Raw genomic sequence first — 25,487 nt, forward strand, 5'->3', positions numbered from 1 at the left:
GTGAATGAGAATCAATGTAGATCAGTTATCACAGCTGGCTCTGATGTTGGAAACAAGAACGATACAGAAGATGATGAGGATGAAAGTTCAGGAGTCAAAGAGACGGGTTCTGATCACAAACTATAATCTCTATACTATAGACCAGAGGTCCCCAACTCCAGTCCTCAAGGCCCACCAACAGGTCATGTTTTCAGGATTTCCTTTGCATTGCACAGGTGATGCAATTATTACCTGGGCAAGACTAAGGAAATCCTGAAAACATGACATGTTGGTGGGCCTTGAGGACTGGAGTTGGGGACCTCTGCTATAGACTGACTAGGAGACAGGTACGGACTGGGGCTGAAATTCCGCTCTGGCATTTGAAATCACACAGGCCCATGCTGACCCTGTCCCCAAGAATCACATGGGATATATTACTAATATTACCCTGCGTGGAGGAAAGCAAGATTTACTAGAAGACCAATATTTCTAATGATACCTCCGTCACAACTCTTAACAGTATGGGTGTCTTGAGAACACCGATTCTGTTAACAATGTAACAGTCAAGGCAGGCCATGACCAGACCGGCCCTTCTGGCATTTGCCAGAATTGCCAGATGGCCAGTCCGGCCCTGCTAGGAGCTGAGCTTCAGCTTCCGGCAGCGACCACTACACTGTGTACAGAGCTGGCGCGTTCCGGCTCCGTTCACATTTTACATCCAGTCACCATCCGGTGTGAGAACACTTGATCGGTGAGGGTGTTGGATCCTCACCAATATGATACTGATAACCTATCCAATTATTAATATTAAAGTCACAGACAACACCTTTAATTATCTTTGACTAACAGGGATGCAAGCATTTGTGGAATATTATCATCTTAAACATGGCAATCCAACAAGATATGCCATAAATGTCTGGTTGATATGTGTCCCACGTCTAGAACCTTCTGGATAGACACATTTACTAAATTACGATCACTTATTTCTTTTGGATAACTGAAAGGTCAGAACTGTATAAACAGCTGGAAATGTCCATGGTGCAAGTTTATATTCCTATCTAATTGGCAATTCCCATTAAAAGTCTTGTGCGGTGAAGTCATTCACACAGGAAGTCATGGGTCTTGGAGATAGCGTGTGGATTCGGGGCTTTGATTGCACTACAAGCTGTTGTTCTGTTTGTTGTTAATGTCACGAAGTAAAAAAATCTACCATTACCTTCATCAGACTATGAATAAGCAAGATCCGCAATGTGTGTCCAGTACAGAGAATATATGAGACAGTGCTTCCCACCGTGGAGTATAAATGTGATGTTTTGGGTCTGTCCATCTGACAGATACAGGTCAAGGCAAAAATCTCCTCACGGATCCAGGACCACAAATGGCAGGAAGCACAACTGTGACTTTGTGAGAGCCTTTTCTCTAATCACGGAGGACTTAAAAAGTAACCATCGATTACATTTTTATTTCTTATTTCATAAATCAATATTGCACATGAAAATAAACAACTTTGTAATATATCTTATCAGAGAAATCTACTTCTTTCTCCCCCTGGACAGATCTTTCACTCTCAATTCTTGGGGAAAAATCTGTAAAATCTGTCTGCAATGAAAACAGATTATCCCATTACTGAGATAGTAGATGGCAGTTGGTGCTTTTAAAATTCTACAGAGAGCAGAGAAGAAGGGAGGAGTGAGAGACATTCTGCTGCAAGTTCTCCTGAAATGAGAGTTATAGTTCTCCATGGAACTTTATGAGCGCTAATTGTCTTCTCGTATCTCAGTAATGGGAAAATCTATAGTGACTGAAGACACGTTTTACACATGAATAGAGAAATTGGAGAATGAATGATTAGGCCTGGAGGAAAAAGAAGCAGGTTTATCTGATAAGATATAATCAACAACGTCCATGCTAGTATCATAGCCCATGGACAAAAAGTGATAAGGCAACGTAAGATGTAAATTTATAAAAAGTTATATCTTTATTATAAACAAAAAACAAAGATAAAAGGAGAGACCAAAAACAGTGACAGGGCTAAAAGAAAACCTCCGTAGGGAAGGATCAATAGTATGACGGACGCAAATACACTGTTAAATCACTGGCAGTATATAGTACAAAAATACGTAAAAATATGCTAATGCCCAAATATTGAAATAACTGCGAGTGATCCAACAACAAGTATATAACACAGGCGGATACTCAATCTCCTCAGTCCACTTGCCGATACGAGACTATAATATAATATATACATATACAATGTCATAGGTGTACTAAATGGAAAACTGAAAAAATATAAGTCAAAGCCAAAAAAACGGTCATAAACGAAATACAAACGCGGTACTATAGTATACAAAAAAAGGGGGGTGCAAATACCACAATATTAATACCGCAGTTATATCGCAATGATAGATGAGCCAGTGGCCACTGGGCTCTGATACTAGCATGGACGTTGTTGATTATATGCTATGGGAGTATGGTCTTTGAGGCACTACTATAGATTCTTTCTAGAGACATTTAGTAATAATATTATCTGATAAGATGTAGTGAAAAGTTTATTTTCACTATTACTATAGAAAAAAATGACAGTTACTGTGCAATGCATATACTGTCATAAAGGCAGCAGCACGGTGGCTCAGTGGTTAGCATTGCAGCGCCGGGGTCCTGGGTTCAAAACCCACCAAGGACATCATCTGCAAGGAGTTTGTATGTTCTCCCCCAGTTTATGTGGGTGTCCTCTCCTCTGGTTTCCACCCACATTCCAAAGACATACTGGTAGGGAATCTAGATTGGGAGCGCCATCGGGGACAGCGATGATAATAACGTATGTACAACGCTGTGGAATTAATGGCGCTATATAAGGGAATAAAATAATCCTAATAAGCTGTTTGACAAAAAGGCAGCATATTACAGCTACTGGTCAGTACTCTTAGTAGACAAAATGGCACGTAAACATTTTGTGCCATCTAGCTAATAGGAGTATTATAAACTTGTCATTACAGCACTTTCCGGTCTCCATACCGCTTTTGCCTCCCCAACATGTTTCACCATTACTGGCGTCTTCAGGGGTAATGAGAGTCCAATCTTGTAGGCTCATTACTCCTGAAGGCGCCAGTAATGGTGAAACATGTAGGGGAGGCCACTGTTTTTTTATTTTAACAAATAATAATGTGCTGGTCAATGTATAACAAACACTAACGTGTGGTCCGCAGCCACATTATGCAGTGATAGATTGAGAATAGTCCCATTTCTGTAACAGTGAGATACATAGGCGTAGTCAGCAACCAGCCTTTAGAATACAGGGGGAAATTAGAACAGATCTAGGTATAGATTTGAGCAAGTAGCTCTCTGAGCATGTTCAGATAGGTAGCAGTGAGCTCTAATCCTTACTTTGGAATGATATTCTGGTTAAATAACCTTCTGAGTTATATGAGATTACATATACTACCAATAATTGTAGATTGTGATCCCTCGCGGGCAGGGTCCTCTCTCCTCCTGTACCAGTTATGACTTGTATTGTTCAAGATTACTGTACCTGTTTTTATTATGTATACCCCTCCTCACATGTAAAGCGCCATGGAATAAATGGTGCTATAATAATAAATAGTAATAATGATAAGGGTCAGCTACCGATTTTTTATGAAGTCATCTGAAAATTATACCCTGTTCATAAATTTCTGAGAGCCCAAAGAGGACATATACATTATACTTTAATTGTATTAGCTACCAACTCTTCCGTTTGAAAGATCTGCTGAATGACTATATAGTCATTTGATACGTATCTTCTTCATTAAGGCTAGGTTCACATTGCGTTAGGGCAGTCCGTTTAGCACATAGCTCTACGGACTGCGCTAACGCAATGTCCCAAAAGGGATCGCGTTTGCCGATCCCGCTAGCGCAGATACCCGATCTGCGCTAGCGAGGAACGGACCTCGGACGCTGCAAGCAGCGTCCACGGTCCGTCCAAAACTAACGGGACATCGCTAGCGCGTGCCGAAAATGGCATGCGCTAGAGATCCGTTAGCACATTGCCGTCAATGGGTGCGCTAACGGATCCGTTGCATGGCGTTAATTGCGACAATTTCGCCATGTAACGGAGTCCGCTAGTGTTAACCCATTAATGCAATGTGAACCTAGCCTGAGAGAAAGTGACCATCCCACTATATGTGATTTTAATTGAGCACTTTTTTCCATATATATTAACCCCTTCAGACTGAAGCCTGTTTTTTCCTTCCTGACCAGGCCAATTTTTTCAATTCTGACCACTGTCACTTTATGAGGTAATAACTCTGGAACCCTTCAATGGATCCCACTGATTCTGGTAACATTTCATTGATATGGCTTAAGTTTATTTGTAAAAAAAAGGCAAATTTGGGAAAATTTAGCAATTTTCAAACTTTAGTTTTTATGCACTTAAACCAGAGGAATGGCACACAAAATAGTTAATACATAACATTTATCACATGTCTACTTTACATCAGCACAATTTTGAAACATAATCTTTTTTGTTAGGAAGTTATAAGGGTTAAATTTTGACCAGCTATTTCTCATTTCTACAACAACATTTACAAAACCATTTTTTTAAGGGACCACATTACATTTGAAGTGACTTTGTGGGGTCTATATGGCTCAAAATACCCGAAAGTGACAAAATTCTAACAACTACACTCCTCAAGGTGCTCAAAACCACATTCAAGAAGCTTATTAACCCTTCAGGTGCTTCACGGGAATTAATGGAATGTGAAAGGAAAAATTAAAATAATAAACTTAACTTTTTTTTCACAAAAATGTTTTTTTTTTTTTTTTTAATATTTTGTTTACTTTCACAAGGGTAAGAGGAGAAAATGGACCATGCAATTTGTTATCAAATGTCTCCTGAGAACCCAATATGTGGAGGAAAACTACTCATCGGGCGTAAAGCAGGGTTAGGAAGGGAAGGAGCATCATTTGACTTTTTGAATGTAAAATATGCTGGAATAATTAATTACTGGACGCCATGTCACATTTGTAGAGCCCCTAATGTGCCTGAACAGTAGAAATCCCCCCACAAGTGACACGATTTTGGAAACTAGACCCCTCAGGGAACATACCTAGATGTGCTTCTCAGAAGTTTATAATGTTGAGCCATGGAAATAAAAAAAATCATATTTTTCCCACAAAAATGTTTTTTTTTTAGCTCCAAATACCGTATATACTCGAGTATAAGCCGAGATTTTCAGCCCATTTTTTGGGGCTGAAAGTCCCCCTCTCGGCTTATACTCGAGTCATATACCCGGCGGTCGGCAGGGGAGGGAGAGCGGGGGCTGTGTAATTATACTTACCTGCTCCCGGCGCGGTCCCTGCAGTCCCTGGCTTCCCCGGCGCTGCAGATTCTTCCTGTACTGAGTGGTCACATGGCACCGCTCATTACAGAAATGAATAGGCGGCTCCACCTTCCATAGGGGAGGAGCCGCATATTCATTGCTGTAAATGATCGGTAACTGTGACCGCTCAATTACAGGAAGAAGCTGCAGCGCCGGGGAAGCCAGGGACTGCAGGGACCGCGCCGGGAGCAGGTAAGGGGAGCGCAGCGCTGCGCTATATTTACCTGCTCCTCGCTCCGGTGCGGCTCCGTCTGCAGCGTCCTCTAGCAGTGACGCTCAGGTTAGAGGGCGCTGTGACGTAGTCAGTGCGCGCCCTCTGCTGAGCGTCAGTGCTGGAGACGGAGCCGCACGAGGAGCAGGTAATTATTGAAAGCGCCGGCACCCTGAGCAAGAGAGGTGAGTATGTGATTTTTTTTTTTTTTTTATTGCAGCACCAGCAGCATTCTATATGGCACAGCATTATATAAGGAGCATCTATGGGGCCATAAAGAACGGTGCAGAGCATTATATATGGCACAGCTTTATAAGGAGCATCTATGGGGCCATAGTCAACGGTGCAGAGCAATAGATATGGGGCACAGCTTTATAAGGAGCATCTATGGGGCCATAATCAACGGTGCAGAGCAATATATATGGGGCACAGCTTTATAAGGAGCATCTATGGGGCCATAATCAACGGTGCAGAGCAATAGATATGGGGCACAGCTTTATAAGGAGCATCTATGGGGCCATAATCAACGGTGCAGAGCAATAGATATGGGGCACAGCTTTATAAGGAGCATCTATGGGGCCATAATCAACGGTGCAGAGCAATAGATGTATGGGGCACAGCTTTATAAGGAGCATCTATTGGGCCATAATGAACACTGCAGAGCATTCTATATGGCACAGCTTTATAAGGAGCATCTATGGGGCCATAATCAACGGTGCAGAGCAATAGATATATGGGGCACAGCTTTCTATGGAGCATCTATGGGATCATAATGAACGGTGCAGAGCATTCTATATAGCACAGTTGTATATGGAGCATCTATGGGGCAATAATGAACGGTATGGAGCATCTATTTTTATTTTTGAAATTTACCAGTAGCTGCTGCATTTCCTACCCTAGGCTTATACTCGAGTCAATAAGTTTTCCCAGTTAATTTGTGGCAAAATTAGGGGGGTCGGCTTATACTCGGGTCAGCTTATACTCGAGTATATACGGGTAATTCATGTTCGCAAAGGTAACAAGAGAAAATGGACCCCAAAATTTGTTCTGCAATTTCTCCTGAGTACACTGATACGCCATATGTTTTCAAAAACTACTTTTGAGGCACAGGCACACAAAGTTCAGAAGGGAAGGAGTTCAGTTTTTGCTGGAAAGGTTTGAGAGTGCCATGTAACATTGGCAGAGCCTCTGTGGTGCCAGAACAGTAATAACCCACCATGTGACCTCATTTTACAAACTACACTCCCAAATGAATTCACCTAGGGGTGCAGGACAGATATATATCTTGGTACCGTGTTAGCCAGTAGATAGAAAAATATTTAGAATTGAGAGTCCTCAGTGGTTGATACCTTTTAATGGCTAACTGAAAAGATGGTAACAAATTGCAAGCTTTCGAGACTACACAGGTCTCTTTATCAGGCAAAGACTAAGGCCTCTTTTCCACTTGAGAGAAAAAAAACGGTCCGATTTACGGACCGAAAAAACGGATGTAACGTATGCGAGTGTCATGCGATCTTTTTATCGCAACATCCGTATGACATCCGTATTGCTGTCCGATTTTTACGCACGGGTGTCCTTTGAAAAGCCGGTAATTCAGCGCAGTGTACAGTAAAATCACACTGACAGGTTACATTAGAGTAGATATATACACATAGAATAGGTATATATACACATATATATATATATATATATATATATATATGTCAGGGAGACACCTATATATATATATTTATATTTAATGCAGCGCTAGATAGCTTAAAAGCCGGTAATTCAATTGCCGACATTTGCTTTCTCCTTCCTAAACCCGACATGATATGAGACATGGTTTACATACAGTAAACCATCTCATATCCCCTTTTTTTTGCATATTCCACACTACTAATGGTAGTAGTGTGTATGTGCAAAATTTGGGCGCTCTAGCTATTAAATTTAAGGGTTAAATCACGGAAAAAATTGGCGTGGGCTCCCGCGCAATTTTCTCCGCCAGAGTGGTAAAGCCAGTGACTGAGGGCAGATATTAATAGTCTGGAGAGGGTCCATGGTTATTGGCCCCCCCCTGGCTAAAAACATCTGCCCCCAGCCACCCCAGAAAAGGCACATCTGGAAGATGCGTCTATTCTGGCACTTGGCCACTCTCTTCCCATTCCCGTGTAGAGGTGGGATATGGGGTAATGAAGGGTTAATAACACCTTGCTATTGTAAGGTGACAGTAAGCCAGATTAATAATGGAGAGGCGTCAAATATGACACCTATCCATTATTAATCCAATTGTATGAAATGGTTAAAACACACACACACACACATTATTACAAAGTATTTTAATTAAATAAATACACAGGTTGTTGTAATGTTTTATTATCCTGGTAATCCACCTGAAGACCCTCGTTCTGTAAAAAAGGTAAAATAAAAAAACAACAATATCCCATATCTTCCGATGATCAGTCTCGTCCCACGATGAAAATCCATCTGAAGGGGTTAACTAATTTTACAAGTAGAAGCCTGCTAATGCAGCTGTGCTCCTGCCTGTAAAACCCAGAGGAATGAATGGAATGTAGGTCAATGACCTGTAGTTACTTTCAGTCGCGGTGATGCGCCCTCTGCTGGATGTCCTCATATGAACTCGAGCATGGGAAAATATTCTGAAAAGTTCCCAGGCTCGAGTTCATATGAGGACAGAAGAGTCTGGGAATATAAACTGATGACGACCTTTGACAGTCTCACTGCAGGAATGAATGTGTCTTTTTACATCAACTAAGGAACTTGCCCCTCAGACTATGAGGGTTCATCACAACAGAGACCCTAATCAGAGGACAATAAAACATTCCTTATCTAAGAGCTGGCCCAATATTTATGGACATAACTGTTTATCACTCATGATAATTCTGCTTCATGTCACCTGTCTTATCCATGGTTTTCCCTTTTTTTTCTTTCTCTGTGTTGTGCATAAATATGTGATTCTTCAGAATTTCTTTTAGTCTTTGCCTCATGAAGAGACCTGTGTAGTCTCGAAAGCTTGCAATTTGTTACCATCTTTTCAGTTAGCCATTAAAAGGTATCAACCACTGAGGACTCTCAATTCTAAATATTTTCCTAGGGGTGCAGTGAGCATATTGACACCACATGTGCCACATGAAATTAATACCATTGGGCGATGTAAAGAAAATAATTATATTTTTACTGCTAAAATCTTGTTTTAGCCCCAAATTATTAATTTTTATAACAGCTAATAGGAAAAAATGTACCTCACCGTTTGTTGTGCAATTTCTACAGAGTGTGCCAATACCTTATACGTAAATCCGGAACTACTTTTGAGGCACAGTGCATTTTTCCGGCGCTCTATACTAAGTACTTACTTTGGTGTTTCCATCTAAATTTCTGAGTGAAGTGATTCAGATGAAACCCCCCAGAGGGATCCATGCACTATAATGAGGCAGCAGAGCTAGCAGTATTTGGTCAGTATTTTACATCAGTATTTGTAAGCCAAAACTAGGAGTGGGTGAAAAATGCAGAAGTGGTGCATATATTTCTGTTATATTTTTCCTTTATTTGTTCCACTCCTGGTTTTGGCTTCCAAATACTGATGTAAAATACTGACCAAATACTGCTAGTGTGACGGCAGCCTGTTATGATGCATTTCTGGGTTTGGCGTTCTTTAAACATATCCAATGTATGGAACAAACATGGCATAAAATAACCTGCCATATAGTATATCTTCTACAAATACTGCTAGTGTGACGTACTCTGAACAAGGGCGGAGGGCACCACTCCGGTGAACAAGGATCACCCTTAGTATGCTAAGTATAATGGGCAACACACAGAAAGAGAAAAGGAGGCATACTAATATCAGGGATCACTCAAAAATATTAAGAATAAAATGTTTGTACCTTTATTGACATTTAAGATATACTCCAATTATAAAAACATTAAAAAGCTAAAAGGGCTTGCATAACAAAGCCTGTAATAAGACTACAACCATCACCCCACACTCATGGACTTGACCCAGCAATTAAAGTGCATATATGTACATAGACTCGATCGACCATATCTTACTACAATTCACTGATTAGAGTATGCTGTACACAGGGCCGGTTTTAGGCAAAGTGGGGCCCAAGGCAAAGTTTAAAATGAGGCCCCAGATACTAACATATTGCACATCACACAGAAACATTTTGGTTGTAGCTACATGCGCTGATTTCAGGGCTCTAAACGGTTACCATGAAGACCATTGGCACAAGGCGATTGCATCATGTTGAGCTGATGGGAGCAGACAGGGAGCTCACTCCCTCTGCGATGCTCCTCTATGTCACTGTCACTATTGACAATGGCATCAGAGAGGGGTTAAATGTCCGCAATAGGTGCTATCACCAATTGTGGGTGTTGCTGCAGGGTGTCAGCTCTCACGTAGAGCTGACACTCACACCCAATCAAGGTGGCGCACAGTGTGAGTAGTATACTGATAGGACAGTGATAATAATGTCTGTAAAGCACTGCAGAATATGATGGGCCTTGACCTGTAACAGGATGGACGTATGAGCAGTGGAGTTGGCTAATAGCCGCCATTACGAGAGACCAGACTTGTGTGAAGACAAGAGACCCGAGTTGGGAGATTCGAGTTGTGTGAGCAGGACCAGAACTCGAAGAGGTGACCAGCTGCAGAAGAGGGACATTCGTGTAAGCTGCAACCACGATACAGAGGGGGTAGCCAGGGCTGTGCTTCATGACTCAGTGACTCATCGATACAGGACTTGTGGCCTAATGGGGAGTAATGTAGACTGCTGTTGGGGCCTGTATTGATCTTCATATTGCGATGGTGACGGGCCTGTTAGTGACGGTGATGCACCCTAAGTCAAGGTATTAGGACTGAAACATTGTTGAGGACAATGGTTGTTTAATGGTGAATATAGAACGACAGTGTGTAAATAATGTTGTGTGAATACCCTGTTCTCTCCATATTACCATGTACCTTGATACTGTGCCATAGACACTATATATATATATATATATATATATATATATATACTGTATATATTAACTTGTGTTAATCAAATAAATAGTTGTTGGTTAAGCACCACTGTCACCTCATTCTCAGTGCTGTTGCATCAGTGTACCTGTTAACAGTACTACAACAAAAAACTTGGCAAATTGCCCAACATAAGATGAAGTCAACATGGCGTAACCGAAACACAATGGGCAATGTTAGAGCAGATGCTCCGGTTCATCAGGTTGGCACTGTAACTAGTAAGAGGGAAAACAAACGCTTTCTTACAAGTTGTCAGTTAAAGAGCCCTCATGAGCACCTATTTTGGTTTCAGTGAGAATAGAAGGAATTTTAGGAATGGTGGAATACTATAAAGCTAATGGGAGAGCTCAGCTGGGTCTGCATGTAGACAGGGTGTGACAGACGTCAAGAAGTCAAATACATGCTGACTCATTATTTCAGTAAATTCAATGTACCTAATGTCCTAAACCTTTGCTGACAGTAAGTCTGAGGTTTGATGCAGGCTAAATAGTTGGACACTAAGGCCCCTTTCACACATCAGTTTTTTGCCATCAGTCACAATCCGTCTAATTTTGAAAAAACGGACCCGTTGCAGATTGTGAAAAACTGATGCGACGGATCAGTTTTTTTGCCGGATCCGACTAGCTGATCCAGCTAATTGAATCCTAAAAAAAAAACAGAATCAGTCGCCGGATTCCGTCATTTGATGGATCCGGCCCATAGGCTTCCATTCTAGCAAACAACATCGCTGTCCATTTTTTTGACGGACACAAAAAAACGTTACTGTTAGGAGTCGAGTTTCCTCTGCTGCACAGGGGGAATCTCGATCCGTCTCCGCTGCAGTCTCCCATTCTCCTCCAGCCGCAGTGGAGTCTGCTCAGCAGGGACGTCGATCCCAGCGTCTCGCTCAGTCTGACTCTGTGCGAAGAGTTGCTGCTGCTTTTCCTGCTTCTGCCATTAAGGCCAGTGCTGGGCAGCGGCGAGTGGACGTTTCTGGATCTAAGTCCTTGTTTGCACGCACTGAGCATGCCCAGGGCAAGTTCTCCTGTTCGAGATCGAGGGTCACATGCTCAGGTGCTGCAGCACATCCCATTGGTCCTTTTGGCAGGTCTTGGAAGGGCAAAAGTTCTGTAGCCACTTCCTGTGCTGCAACTATATAAACTGCGCATGACCGCACGGCCATGCGCTAGTATTGTCTTGTAAATATGTGTGTGTGTTGTGAGTGAAAGTCGCTCTTTAAATAACCCTCCCTATTGAATGTCTGTTCGCGGAAGGTGTATGTTTGCTAATCTAGCGCCCGACTTATCCAACAGCACGAAACACACATTGCAGCGTCCTCTTGCTGTGTCCGCCTGTACGGCGCTTGCCTTGCGCTTTCCATACCCAAGCCAGTGTGGTTGGTGGCGTCCGTCAGTGCGGCATTGCTCGCACTCCTGTGCATTCATATATTTATATTTAGTTACCTTACACACCCAGTTGCGGTGTAGTGCCAGCGAGGGTCTAATCGGACTTCAATCCCAGTTGGGGTTAAGTACGCTGACTACTCGCTCGCGCTTTAGGTGCGGTACCGCGATCCTGTGACGCAACAGGATTGCTCCCTTCACGCTGGGTGAGGTTGAACCCACGTGTATATACTTTAGTGTACCGCCATATAGCCTGTATTTACTAGCAGCAGGTTTTCACCTGCACGGTGGACCCCGGACTGCGAACGCATCTGTATCACCTTTCTTGGTGCGTTCCGCCAGTCCTAACAGTTACTTTGTCCATTTTATCCGGCCGCCGGATAAACAATTTTTGACGTATCCAGCGAATGACGCATGAAACGTGAGGCCATCTGCCGCAATCCGTCGCTAATACAAGTCTATGAGAAAAAAAACAGATCTGGCGGCATCATTCGCCGGATCCATTTTTTTTCTTCAGTGATTGGATTGAGCGTAGAATAAATTACTACAACAATCTTTGTTTTTATTTCATTAAAATATTTTTTAATAATGTGTTTGTGTTTTTTTTAACCCTTTACTAGTATTGGATTAATAATGGATAGGTGTCATAATTGACGCCTCTCCATTATTAATTTGGCTTAATGTCACCTTACAATAGCAAGGTGGCATTAACCCTTCATTACCCCATATCCCACCGCTACACGGGAATGGGAAGAGAGTGGCCAAGTGCCAGAATAGGCGCATCTTCCAGATGTGCCTTTTCTGGGGTGGCTGGGGGCAGATATTTTTAGCCAGGGGGGGGCCAATAACCGTGGACCCTCTCCAGGCTATTAATATCTGCCCTCAGTCACTGGCTTTACTACTCTGGCGGAGAAAATTGCGCGGGAGCCCACGCCAATTTTTTCCGCCATTTAACCCTTTAATTTAATAGCTAGAACGGCCAAATTTTGCATATACACACTACTAACATTAGTAGTGTGGAATATGCAAAAAAAAGGTGATATGAGATGGTTTACTGTATGTAAACCATGTCTCATATCATGTCGGGTTTAGGAAGGAGATAGCAAAAGCCGGTAATTGAATTACCGGCTTTAAAGCTATCCAGCGCTGTATGAAGTAATAATATATATACATATATGTGTCTACTGACATATATACAGTGGGGCAAAAAAGTATTTAGTCAGTCAGCAATAGTGCAAGTTCCACCACTTAAAAAGATGAGAGACGTCTGTAATTTACATCATAGGTAGACCTCAACTATGGGAGACAAACTGAGAAAAAAAAATCCAGAAAATCACATTGTCTGTTTTTTTAACATTTTTTTTGCATATTATGGTGGAAAATAAGTATTTGGTCAGAAACAAACAATCAAGATTTCTGGCTCTCACAGACCTGTAACTTATTCTTTAAGAGTCTCCTCTTTCCTCCACTCATTACCTGTAGTAATGGCACCTGTTTAAACTTGTTATCAGTATAAAAAGACACCTGTGCACACCCTCAAACAGTCTGACTCCAAACTCCACTATGGTGAAGACCAAAGAGCTGTCAAAGGACACCAGAAACAAAATTGTAGCCCTGCACCAGGCTGGGAAGACTGAATCTGCAATAGCCAACCAGCTTGGAGTGAAGAAATCAACAGTGGGAGCAATAATTAGAAAATGGAAGACATACAAGACCACTGATAATCTCCCTCGATCTGGGGCGCCACGCAAAATCCCACCCCGTGGTGTCAGAATGATCACAAGAACGGTGAGCAAAAATCCCAGAACCATGCGGGGGGACCTAGTGAATGAACTGCAGAGAGCTGGGACCAATGTAACAAGGCCTACCATAAGTAACACACTACGCCACCATGGACTCAGATCCTGCAGTGCCAGACGTGTCCCACTGCTTAAGCCAGTACATGTCCGGGCCCGTCTGAAGTTTGCTAGAGAGCATTTGGATGATCCAGAGGAGTTTTGGGAGAATGTCCTATGGTCTGATGAAACCAAACTGGAACTGTTTGGTAGAAACACAACTTGTCGTGTTTGGAGGAAAAAGAATACCGAGTTGCATCCATCAAACACCATACCTACTGTAAAGCATGGTGGTGGAAACATCATGCTTTGGGGCTGTTTCTCTGCAAAGGGGCCAGGACGACTGATCCGGGTACATGAAAGAATGAATGGGGCCATGTATCGTGAGATTTTGAGTGCAAACCTCCTTCCATCAGCAAGGGCATTGAAGATGAAACGTGGCTGGGTCTTTCAACATGACAATGATCCAAAGCACACTGCCAGGACAACGAAGGAGTGGCTTCGTAAGAAGCATTTCAAGGTCCTGGAGTGGCCTAGCCAGTCTCCAGATCTCAACCCTATAGAAAACCTTTGGAGGGAGTTGAAAGTCCGTGTTGCCAAGCGAAAAGCCAAAAACATCACTGCTCTAGAGGAGATCTGCATGGAGGAATGGGCCAACATACCAACAACAGTGTGTGGCAACCTTGTGAAGACTTACAGAAAACGTTTGACCTCTGTCATTGCCAACAAAGGATATATTACAAAGTATTGAGATGAAATTTTGTTTCTGACCAAATACTTATTTTCCACCATAATATGCAAATAAAATGTTAAAAAAAACAGACAATGTGATTTTCTGGATTTTTTTTTCTCAGTTTGTCTCCCATAGTTGAGGTCTACCTATGATGTAAATTACAGACGCCTCTCATCTTTTTAAGTGGTGGAACTTGCACTATTGCTGACTGACTAAATACTTTTTTGCCCCACTGTATATATATATACCTAGTCTATGTGTACACATTTATTCTACCTATTCTAATGTAAGCTGTCAGTGTATTTTACTCTACACTGCACTGAATCGCCGGCTTTTCTCTCTAACACCACTGCGTATTTCTCGCAAGTCACACTGCTGGTCCGTGTGTAATCCGTATTTTTGGGGCTTCCATAGACTTTCATTGGCGTTTTTTTTGCGCAATACGGTGACAAACGCAGCATGCTGCGATTTTCTACGGCCGTAGAAAGCCGTATAATACTGATCAGTAAAATACGGCAGATAGGAGCAGGGGCATAGAGAATAATTGGGCCGTTTGTTTGGCGAGTTTTACGGACGTATTTTCTGCGCTCTTACGTCCGTAAAACTCGCTAGTGTGACTCCAGCCTAATACCTTAGCATGATTTGTTCAGAGGAGGAAATATCATAGTGTCTCCATGTCCTGGATATACAAGGTATATTTTACTTGAAAGTAGCTATTCTGTACCAAAAAAAAAAAAAGGCTCACAGTGCGAGCACCCTGGGGAAATAACACTGGCCAAGGAACTGACTGGCCAGGAAACAAAGATCAGTGTAAAAGATGGCACAGCTGGCCGCTGCTGGAACATTATCTGTAATTCACTAGGCAGACGCCATACTGGCCAACCTTGCTGATTATCATTCTGTGGATTCCAATGAATGTAGTCACTCAATAGTTCAATGCAGGAGACATTTAAATTGACAGCCATGATATTGTAATGATAGTTTTACTCCTTTCCAGAATACATACTGCCATACTATGTGACATACCAAGTGCAGGGACTGAGGGAGGAGGTTGTGGAGATCAGACTGAACTAAAGGAATCCATCTTGTCTTCTTCCTGAGAAATCTCGCTTACAACAAGATACATTTCTGCTGACTTGACATTTCCTTTTATGGAAGTAATCATGTGTGCATTCCTTCTTTCAATAGCAGCCTTTCATTCACCTTCCAGATGATGTAACTTTCTACTGATAAAGACTGGTATAGATTGTTTATGTAAGAGATAGTGAAATATGAGCGCTTGTGCGCATGTCTGTAAAAGAATAATTCTTTTCTATATAAAGGGAGGGCAAAGCCCAGAGAGAGAGATGTGCTCCTGGGCTTCCCCTGTACATGATCACACAATACCTTGTTTGCGTGTCATTTACTCAGGATCCCTACCTCTAGTAAGCCAGGGACTGAGAAGGACTTAACATTTCTTTGGCGCACCGAACAGGGACCCGAGATGAGAGTATTTGCTCGAGATTCACCTGCAGATACGGACAATGGAGATCTGGGATAATGGACGGCAAATGAACTGAAAAACCTGGCCAGGTAAGAGACATTATTAGTTCTCTTTTATCTGCCTTGTATTATCCGAAAGATCTCTATGAGCCGTGTCACGCTGGGTTAGTCTAGTAGTGAGTAGATACCTATAAAACTCGGGTTACTATATTGTATAGATTTATGAGTCCTGTCCCTGGCAGTGTGTGAACAGTGTGAAGGTTGTGGTATGTTGTGAAAGAAGAGCAAAAGTGCGTAGAAAAATAAGCCGAAATAGTTGGGGTATAAGCCTTATACACGGAAGTCAGCCTAACTGGGTCATGTGGTTGCGTCCTTTCGGGGAGACCTCCGCCCATGCTTGACTCTCATAAGTGCTTAACCTCCTTCATTTCTGGATAAGGTTTGATAGAATGAGCCCAGGACGCGGGTCCATGAGCCTGGGACAAGTATGCTAACTGACACAGAAAGTTTTGTGATCTGTATGGTGTTGCTGGGTCTGTTTGCGTGCATAATAGCACTTAAGTACATTCTGCACATTAGAAAGAATGGAGCAGATCAGCCCTTCAATATTTTAGCTCCCTAGGAGAGAAGGCAACGAGACATCACCTAGGATAAGTGATTGTCCAAACGTCACCTGGGGTAGAAATAGCTAATATTGAAAAAAATAAAAAAGAAAAATGGGAAATAAACAGACAAAAACCGTCTTAGGACAAGTGGAAGCAGCAGATATCATACAGGAAAGATGTGGGAAGACAGTCAGAAGTCAGATTAGAAGGGTAAGAGAAAAATTGGGAATTTCAGAAGCACTTATGTTCAGTACAGAATGGGAAAAACTGAGTAAAGAACGAGGTGGAATTATCAAAGACAATGGGTGGGAAGAAATCATACACTGTATGATAGAGGTCTCAAAAACAGCTAAAGAGGAGAATTGGAAGTATGATCCAGACACTTCCAAATGGATTATGGGGAAGGGAAAAAGTTGTGACATAATCCCACCACCTTACCTAGATCCAAAAGCCCAATCATTTGTACCATCTGGAGGAGCAGAAGGAGGAAAACAATTTCCAGCCTTGTATCCCAATCTTGGTGGGGTAGGAGGATGGGTATGTTCACACTGTGGACAACAAAAATCCAGATTGGAGAAATGATTGCCTAGTCTGTGGTACACCTAGACATGGCGCTGTACTTGCCCCTGTTAGGGTAGTACCAAGACCCTTTAGGGAACCTGGTGCTGACGGGGTAATGGGAACTAGATATCACCAGACCCGACAGTATTTTCCTTGGTCCCCTGCTGAAGGTATGTCCCTCCTGCATAATGCGCCTGATCCCACTCAATATCCCATCCGATTTGCACAATACATACAACAAATCATGCAGACTCATGTTGGGGTCTGGGCGGACGGGGAAGAATTATGTAGAATGAAAATGTCCCCCGGACTTTTTCAGGAATTATTGACACACCTACAGCCCAATAGACCAGTGGCAGAAGGGGGTGCCTTACAGACAGAAGCATCAGGTACCCAGTTCACAGAGGCATTAATAATTTTCATGAGAGAAAAACAGAGGGAAAGGGGATCTACGGGTGTGATTATGCAGAAATTTGGGCAAAGTATTGAAGAATATAGTCAAGAATTAGAAAATAGCTTTAGGGATGAAGGATTGGATTTGACTGATGCTTCAGTAAGGAGACTTTTTACAAAACAATTAATAGAGGGGCTAGATCCGAAAATCAGAGAAAAATTTAAATCCTCTACTCCAGATTGGAGAACAATTGAACAACCAAATATTGTGAAACAACGATGTTTAGGAATAGTCATGGATATGAGAGAGAATCGTAAGCCTGTTAGAATAGCACAAGCTAATACAGGAGGAAGAGTGAGACACAACTTTCCTTGCCACTACTGTAAAAAGCCAGGTCATTTCCAAAGAGAGTGCAGGAAGAAGTTGGCAGATATAAAGTCAGGCAAATTTGTTCCCAGAAATAACCCTCCCCAAACGGACAACCAGCAGAAATCTACCATCATAGATGGTCCCATACCAGATTCAGATTGACTCGATGTGTTACAAACTTCCCTACCAGCTAGAAGACCTATGATACAGGTGAATGTGGGGGGGAGAGAGATTCCATTTTTGATAGATACAGGTGCAACTTCCTCAATTTTGAATCAAGATTTTCTTCCGAATCCGGAAGATATTTCAGAACAAACAACTTTTGCTGAGGGTTATGATGGGGTAATTCGAACACTGCCATATACTGTGCCCCTAGAGGTCTCATTAGGACCTAAATGTTTTGCATCCAGATTTTTGTATGCCAGAGGTGCCCCAACATGTTTGTTAGGAACTGATGTCCTAAAGAAATTAGAAGCTAACATCAATTTTAGGGAAGATGGCACAGTTATACTGACTATCCCTGATGATGCAGAAACATTAGAACAATATGTTAGAATTCAGGCTTTTGAGGATTATGCTGAAGAAAAAGAGTACACCACAGATCTAGACCTCTCAATGGTCCCAGAAACACTGTGGGCACAGGGTGACACCGATGTGGGACTATTGCATATCTCTCCTGTAAAACTATCTGTGCAACCAGGAACTGTTCTCCCACAGCTCAGACAATACCCTGTGAGTGCCCAGCAGGAACTAGCGATTACAAAACAGATAGAGGGATATAAAGAGAAAGGAGTTTTGGTAGAGATACAATCACCTGCTAACACTCCTCTGTATCCAGTCAAAAAGAGAACTCTTGATAAGAGTTCTATGCCCAAATATCGTATGGTACATGATCTAAGAGAAATAAACAAAGTTCTAGATCCAATCACCCCAGTTGTACCCAATCCTCATACGTTACTATCACAGATACCAGCCAGTTCTGAAGTATTTACTGTAATAGATCTTTCAAATGCATTTTTCTCGGTTCCTTTACACCAAGATAGTTGGCATTTGTTTGCATTTACATTTAAGGGCAAACAGTTGGCGTGGACACGCCTTCCACAGGGAATGATACACTCCCCTACTCTTTATTCAAATGCCCTACAAACAGTCCTTCAGAGGTTTGAACCCGAACCACAGGTAGTAATTTTGCAGTATGTGGATGACCTACTACTTTGCTGCCCAGATCTAGAAACTGCAGAAAGGTCCACTGTGAGTTTACTATGTTTTTTTAGAAAAAGAAGGGTGTAAAGTGAATAGACAAAAGCTACAAGTTTGTCAGACCAAAGTGGTCTTTCTAGGTCATTGCATTTCTCAAGGTAAAAAGCATCTTACACCACAAAGAACTGAAGCAATAAGACAGATGAATGAGCCTAGAAATCATAAACAGCTACGAGCATTTTTAGGAATAGTGTCTCATTGTAGACAATGGATTATACATGCCAGTCAACTAATGCAACCACTGTATGACTGTGTAAAAAGTGAACCTTATTTGTTGACAAAAGAAGGTCAGATTTCGTTCCAACAATTAAAAGATGCCCTTGTTTCAGCTCCAGCGTTAGGGCTACCAGACTACACCAAACCGTTTCAGCTTATGGCTGCAGAAGTTGATTCCCATGCTACAGGAGTTCTTACCCAGAAGCATGCAGGGAAACAAAGACCAATTGCATATCTTTCAGCAAGGTTAGATCCCGTAGCTAGAGCAGCGCCAACCTGTGTACGTGTAGTTGTTGCTGTCTCACTATTGTTGGACAAAGCATCAGAAATTGTTCTAGAGTATCCACTCACAGTTCAAACTACACATGATGTTTATGGGATATTAAACCAGGTCCAACCAAAACACATTTCCATGGCCAGACATTTGCGGCTACAGTGTTCTTTGTTGCTCCCCTCTACTATCACATTTGCTAGGCTTCAGACTCTCAATATAGCTACACTGCTACCTCTCGAGTCTGAAGGGGGGAATAAGGACACTGATCCACACGCAAATTTTTTCCCTACAGACACACATGATTGTACAGAGCTCATTTTACAAGAAACGGTAGGCTTACCCAATGTATCCGAAACACCACTTCAAAATCCAGATTTAGAGCTGTTTATAGATGGTAGTAGGTTTGCAGATGACACAGGTAACTTCCATACAGGGTATGCAGTTGTGTCAGAATCTGAAACTCTCAAAGCAGAACCACTTCCACCGAAACAGTCTGCACAAGAAGCAGAACTAACAGCATTGATTGAAGCTCTTAAAATAGCTGAGAACCAGACAGCTAATATATACACTGATTCTAGGTATGCACATGGTATTGTGTTTGATTTTGGAGTAATCTGGAGAGCTAGAGGTTACATGACAGCGTCAGGACAACCTGTAAAACATGCTTCTCTGATCAAACAGATCTTAGAGGCTGCACAAGAAACAAAAGAAGTAGCAGTAATCAAGGTAGCTGCACATGTGAGACTCGACACTAGGGAATCTAGGGGAAATGATAGGGCTGATAAAGCAGCCAAAGCAGCAGCTGTCAAACCCTTACAACAGGTTCATACTGTAAACCCCACAGAAAATACTGAAGATAGACTGAGACAAGCACAGGAAGATGCAGGAGAAGAGGAGAGGGACAGGTGGAAAAAGGAAGGGGCAGAAGAACAAGCGGGAATTTGGAAGAAAGATGGACTAATATGTCTACCTAGAGCCTGGTATCCGATTGTAGTTGGTGGACTGCACCACCCTACTCATGTGTCTGCAAATGCAATGACACTACTGGCAAAGCAAGTCTGGTTGGCTCCAGGTTTTGGCAACTATGCAAGAGACTATTGTGCTGCATGCGCTATATGCCTGGCACATAATCCCGGACAGACAACAAAGACCCCTATGAAGCACCACGTCCGACCTCTCTACCCGTTTCAGCGATTACAAATAGACTTTATCCAGCTGCCAAAAAGTAATGGGTATGAGTATGTGTTGGTATGTGTGGACATGTTCTCGGGGTGGCCAGAGGCCTATCCAGTTCGGAAGGCTTCAGCTAAAAACACTGCTGTAAAGCTAGTTGCCGAACTGATACCCCGTTACGGTCTCCCTGAAGTGATCGAGTCAGATAGGGGTACTCATTTCACTGGAGAAATATTTCAAAATGTACTGAAAATGTTGGGTGTTGAAAGTCAGTTACACACTCCGTACCATCCTCAAAGTTCTGGTAAGGTGGAACGCATGAATGGAACTTTAAAATTAAAAATACAGAAAGCCATGGCTGAAACAGGAAAGCCTTGGACAGAATGCCTTCCACTGGCCCTTTACTCAATACGCAATACCCCAAGGGGTAAGACTAAACTGTCTCCATATGAAATTTTGTTTGGCAGGACTGCCAATTTAGGATGTTATTTTCCACAGCAACTTTTGTTAAATATTGAGTCATTGACTTCTTATGTGCAAAATCTTCAGAAACAATTAACTAAGGTGCATGCACAAGTTTTTGCTTCCCTTCCAGATCCTGACAACACAGAAGGAAGTCACAAGTTGGAACCAGGTGATCAAGTCTATGTAAAAAGACACACCAGAAAGGCTCTAGAACCAAGGTTTGACGGACCCTTCCAAGTCCTGTTGACAACACCTACATCAGTCAAGCTTGAAGGAAAGGCATCATGGATACATGCAAGCCATTGCAAGAAAAGCAGTATAAACTCATGATATTGATGTTAATAATGATAACCTCAACGGAGGCGTGGGATAGACTGAATTCTCTAGCCCCTTTGAACAATAGATTCGTACAACATCATAGAAAATTAGTGCATGACTTGTTAAACAATACACAAACCCTGACAGATTGTTGGATCTGTACCCATTCGCCGGTATCAGCCACAAGTATACCTTTTCTAGCAGTTCCCGTATTAGCAGAAGAAATATTCGCTTGGCCTAATTGTTCAGACAACCTGGCCAACAACCAAATTGGTAATGCTAGGCTGTGGAATACTACAATCGCCATACCAATTGTGGGATGGGTAGAATTTCCTTGGTGGCAGGGTAATCTCTCAGGGAGTAACACACATCTACAATATTTAGCATTTAGGGGAGGAAAATGGGTACCTAGAAATAAGACTGGATTAACTAATTTAGGACAGGTCCCCACAGAAAATCTACAGCTTAGTTTCAGTACAACCGTCCCCCCCTCTGATGCTTTCAAACCTGTAGTATTGGAAAGATACATACATAATAGAAAATGGAAACATTCTAAATTGTTCCCCCAAGGTGATGCAAACAGTTGTACAAGTAAGCTGGGGAACCTGGTTTGTAATAAATCCGATGAGTATATCAAAGGAATGCCTGTATGTGGGAATCCCGCAGCCGGGTACTGTAGCCCCTTGGGACAAAAACCCTCTTGGTGTATGCTTCAGAATGTATCTAGATTTGTGGACTTGGCTCACAGATTGGTATTGCAGCACTATGGGATCTGCCTGAAGGTACATTTTGGATATGCGGAGAAGGAGCATATAAATGGCTTCCCGTAGGTATAAAGGGTACTTGTACATTAGGACGCCTAACCCCGGCTACATTCATAATTTCAAATAAACAAGTGAATATGCAAGCCGTGCCCAAGCACACACTGTATAAAAGAGCTGCAGATAACTCACCACGTCCCTCGGGGAGGCCACATATAGTACAAATGGGAATTCCTAACAAAATTGCTAGTACCATTTTTATTTATCCTATGTTAACACAGATGTGGGATAAATTAGTTAGAGCCACGGATTATCTAGATGATCAGATCTGGGATATATTGGACATATTAAACACTAGTATAGCTGTACAGAATCAGCTTATAATAGTCGTCAACCAACATACCCTGGTATTGGATTACCTAACTGCCTCACAAGGGGGTATGTGTCAAATCATCGGACCCACCTGCTGTCATTATATAGACCCGAATAGTACTATGAGTATGACATTTAAATTAAAGGACGTACAACGACTCAGAGATCAGTATGACAAAGACAATGACCAGAATAAGGATAGCTGGTGGTCAGATACCTTTTCTTTTCTTAACCCAGCCAACTGGTTCAGAGGAATCGGTGGGTGGGTTGCTGGGATTATGCAGAGCATAATACATATAGTTATGATTATTGTAGTCATATACGTACTATTCCAGATTGTGCTCAAGAGTATCTCAGTATGCACAGATAAACTTTGTGTAATAGATGCAAGAGTATAAAGTTTTTTTTCCTTCTTCTCTTATGTTATCCTTTGCTAATACTGATTATTGCGCTTATTTTGCTATCCCTTTGTAATATCTGTACTTATTGCAAAACAAAGAAAAGGTTGCGAGAGTTAAACGGAAGAATTAATACTAGATTTGATTCTCTTATTGAATACAAGCATGTACATGTGTAATACCAAATAAAGGCTTTGTCTTTGGCCCTGTGGTAATAAAATAAATAAAAGAAAATGTCAAAGGGGGGAATTGTGGAGATCAGACTGAACTAAAGGAATCCATCTTGTCTTCTTCCTGAGAAATCTCGCTTACAACAAGATACATTTCTGCTGACTTGACATTTCCTTTTATGGAAGTAATCATGTGTGCATTCCTTCTTTCAATAGCAGCCTTTCATTCACCTTCCAGATGATGTAACTTTCTACTGATAAAGACTGGTATAGATTGTTTATGTAAGAGATAGTGAAATATGAGCGCTTGTGCGCATGTCTGTAAAAGAATAATTCTTTTCTATATAAAGGGAGGGCAAAGCCCAGAGAGAGAGATGTGCTCCTGGGCTTCCCCTGTACATGATCACACAATACCTTGTTTGCGTGTCATTTACTCAGGATCCCTACCTCTAGTAAGCCAGGGACTGAGAAGGACTTAACAAGGTGCATTATCCAGGAATTCAGTGTGCAAATTATCCCCCTCTGAGAGAAAGAATCCTTAAAAAGAAAATGTAATCTACCACAACCCTGTCTATTTAGGTGCCTTCAACTATAACATATGTGGGTTAAATAGTATGGTCTGGACGGTTATTCTGAGTTGCAGCCAGCTAGAATTGGTTGACAACACCAAAAAAGTCCTCTTTCTACAGAACCATTCTTGAGAGGAAGCCGTCACCCTTTGAGAAAAGGTGTTTAGATGTTGCCTCAGTGAGGAGGTCTTCTGTGATTCGTGTTAGGGATCGGCTCATGACTATATCTGACTTTGACAAGATTACTGTGACTGGGCAAGGTTATCAATGATGCATGTACTAGACGTAATTGGACATGGGACCCTAATACATTTGCTTTCGGAGTACTTGGCAATTCATGTCTTAGTGGACGTGGACATGCTGAGATTCATGGCTAGAGGGATCCTAGAAAGATTTCTATAAATTGGGGATCCATGACTTAATGCTCAAACAGCCATTGCTGTTCGCTTCCTAAGAACAGTCTTAATTCTATGAATGATGTATGGCTGGAATTTAGGTTATTGGGTATACTTGAGTACGTAGTGCTATAAATGTATATCTCTGATTAAAGATACATTGATATGTATTTATGAGATGTACTAATTTAATCAAGGATTGTTTTCATACTTTTCCCTGCTCTCCTGGAAATAACTTAGCTTAGCTTAGTCCGTATGACTATTTTCCACTATGTTGGAAACATTAAAGGAATAATAAAAAGTAAAAAATTTTAAAAAAATTTCTATCTCTACAGTGCCACTCATTGGAGGTGGCTACTCTATAAATTATTGTCCTAAACCTTTAAATTGAGCACAAGCAGATGTAGTAGGACAGTACAAAATGTTATGAAAGATGACTCCATGACAACGCTATCTGCTGTGCTGAAAATAGGCTTTTATTGGTTTGTAAATTAGGTCCGCAAGTGCCGTGAGGCGTATCAGTGCACTTGTAGCCTATGAATCCTCTCTCCTTCTCCACACTGGTGGTGGCTCCTCTTCTTGACTGACAGTGGAGACAAGAGGTGACATTATGCAATTGATTCTCTGTCTCCGCTGTCAACCAAGTTGTGAGGACAGAGCTGGCTAGCAGAACAGAAGAGGACCTATGACAGTAAATGTACTGATATGCCCTATGTGCACTTGAAGACCTGCAATTCAATAAAACGCGAATTTTGGTGGAGTGGCACAGTGTACAGCATCTTTCCTAATATTTATTACTACACTATCTCTGCTTATACAGAGGTACTGTTACTGACACATAACTACTTAATTGCATATTAAGCCTTATGTGCCAATGACCCCGTGCCTGTGGCTGATTCACCGAATGTCGTTCCTTGGACCACTTTCACAAGGTACTAATCACTGTAAACTGGGAACAAAGCAAAGGACCTGCCGTTCTGACGATGCTCTAATCCAGTCATCAAAATCTTTCATTTGTCAAAGCTGCTCAAATTCCTAAACTTGCCCATTTTTCCGACCTCCAACCCATCCACTGACAATTGAATTATGCTTAGTATATCCCACTCCCTGATGGGTGCCATTGTAATAAGATAATCAATGTTATTCATTAGTTACATTAGTTTGTATTTATTTGCTTTAATATTATAG

The 25,487-nt window shown here is 41.9% G+C and overlaps 1 protein-coding gene across 2 annotated transcripts in view; it reads right to left on the reverse strand.

The window, feature by feature from the left end:
- Positions 1 to 25,487, reverse strand: part of SLC24A3 (solute carrier family 24 member 3) — a 515,596-nt gene that overhangs the window by 38,067 nt on the left and 452,042 nt on the right. The gene's annotated exons all lie outside the window — the stretch shown is intronic.

The sequence above is a fragment of the Ranitomeya imitator genome, chromosome 5 (genome assembly GCF_032444005.1).
Source record: "Ranitomeya imitator isolate aRanImi1 chromosome 5, aRanImi1.pri, whole genome shotgun sequence".
NCBI lineage: Eukaryota > Metazoa > Chordata > Amphibia > Anura > Dendrobatidae > Ranitomeya > Ranitomeya imitator.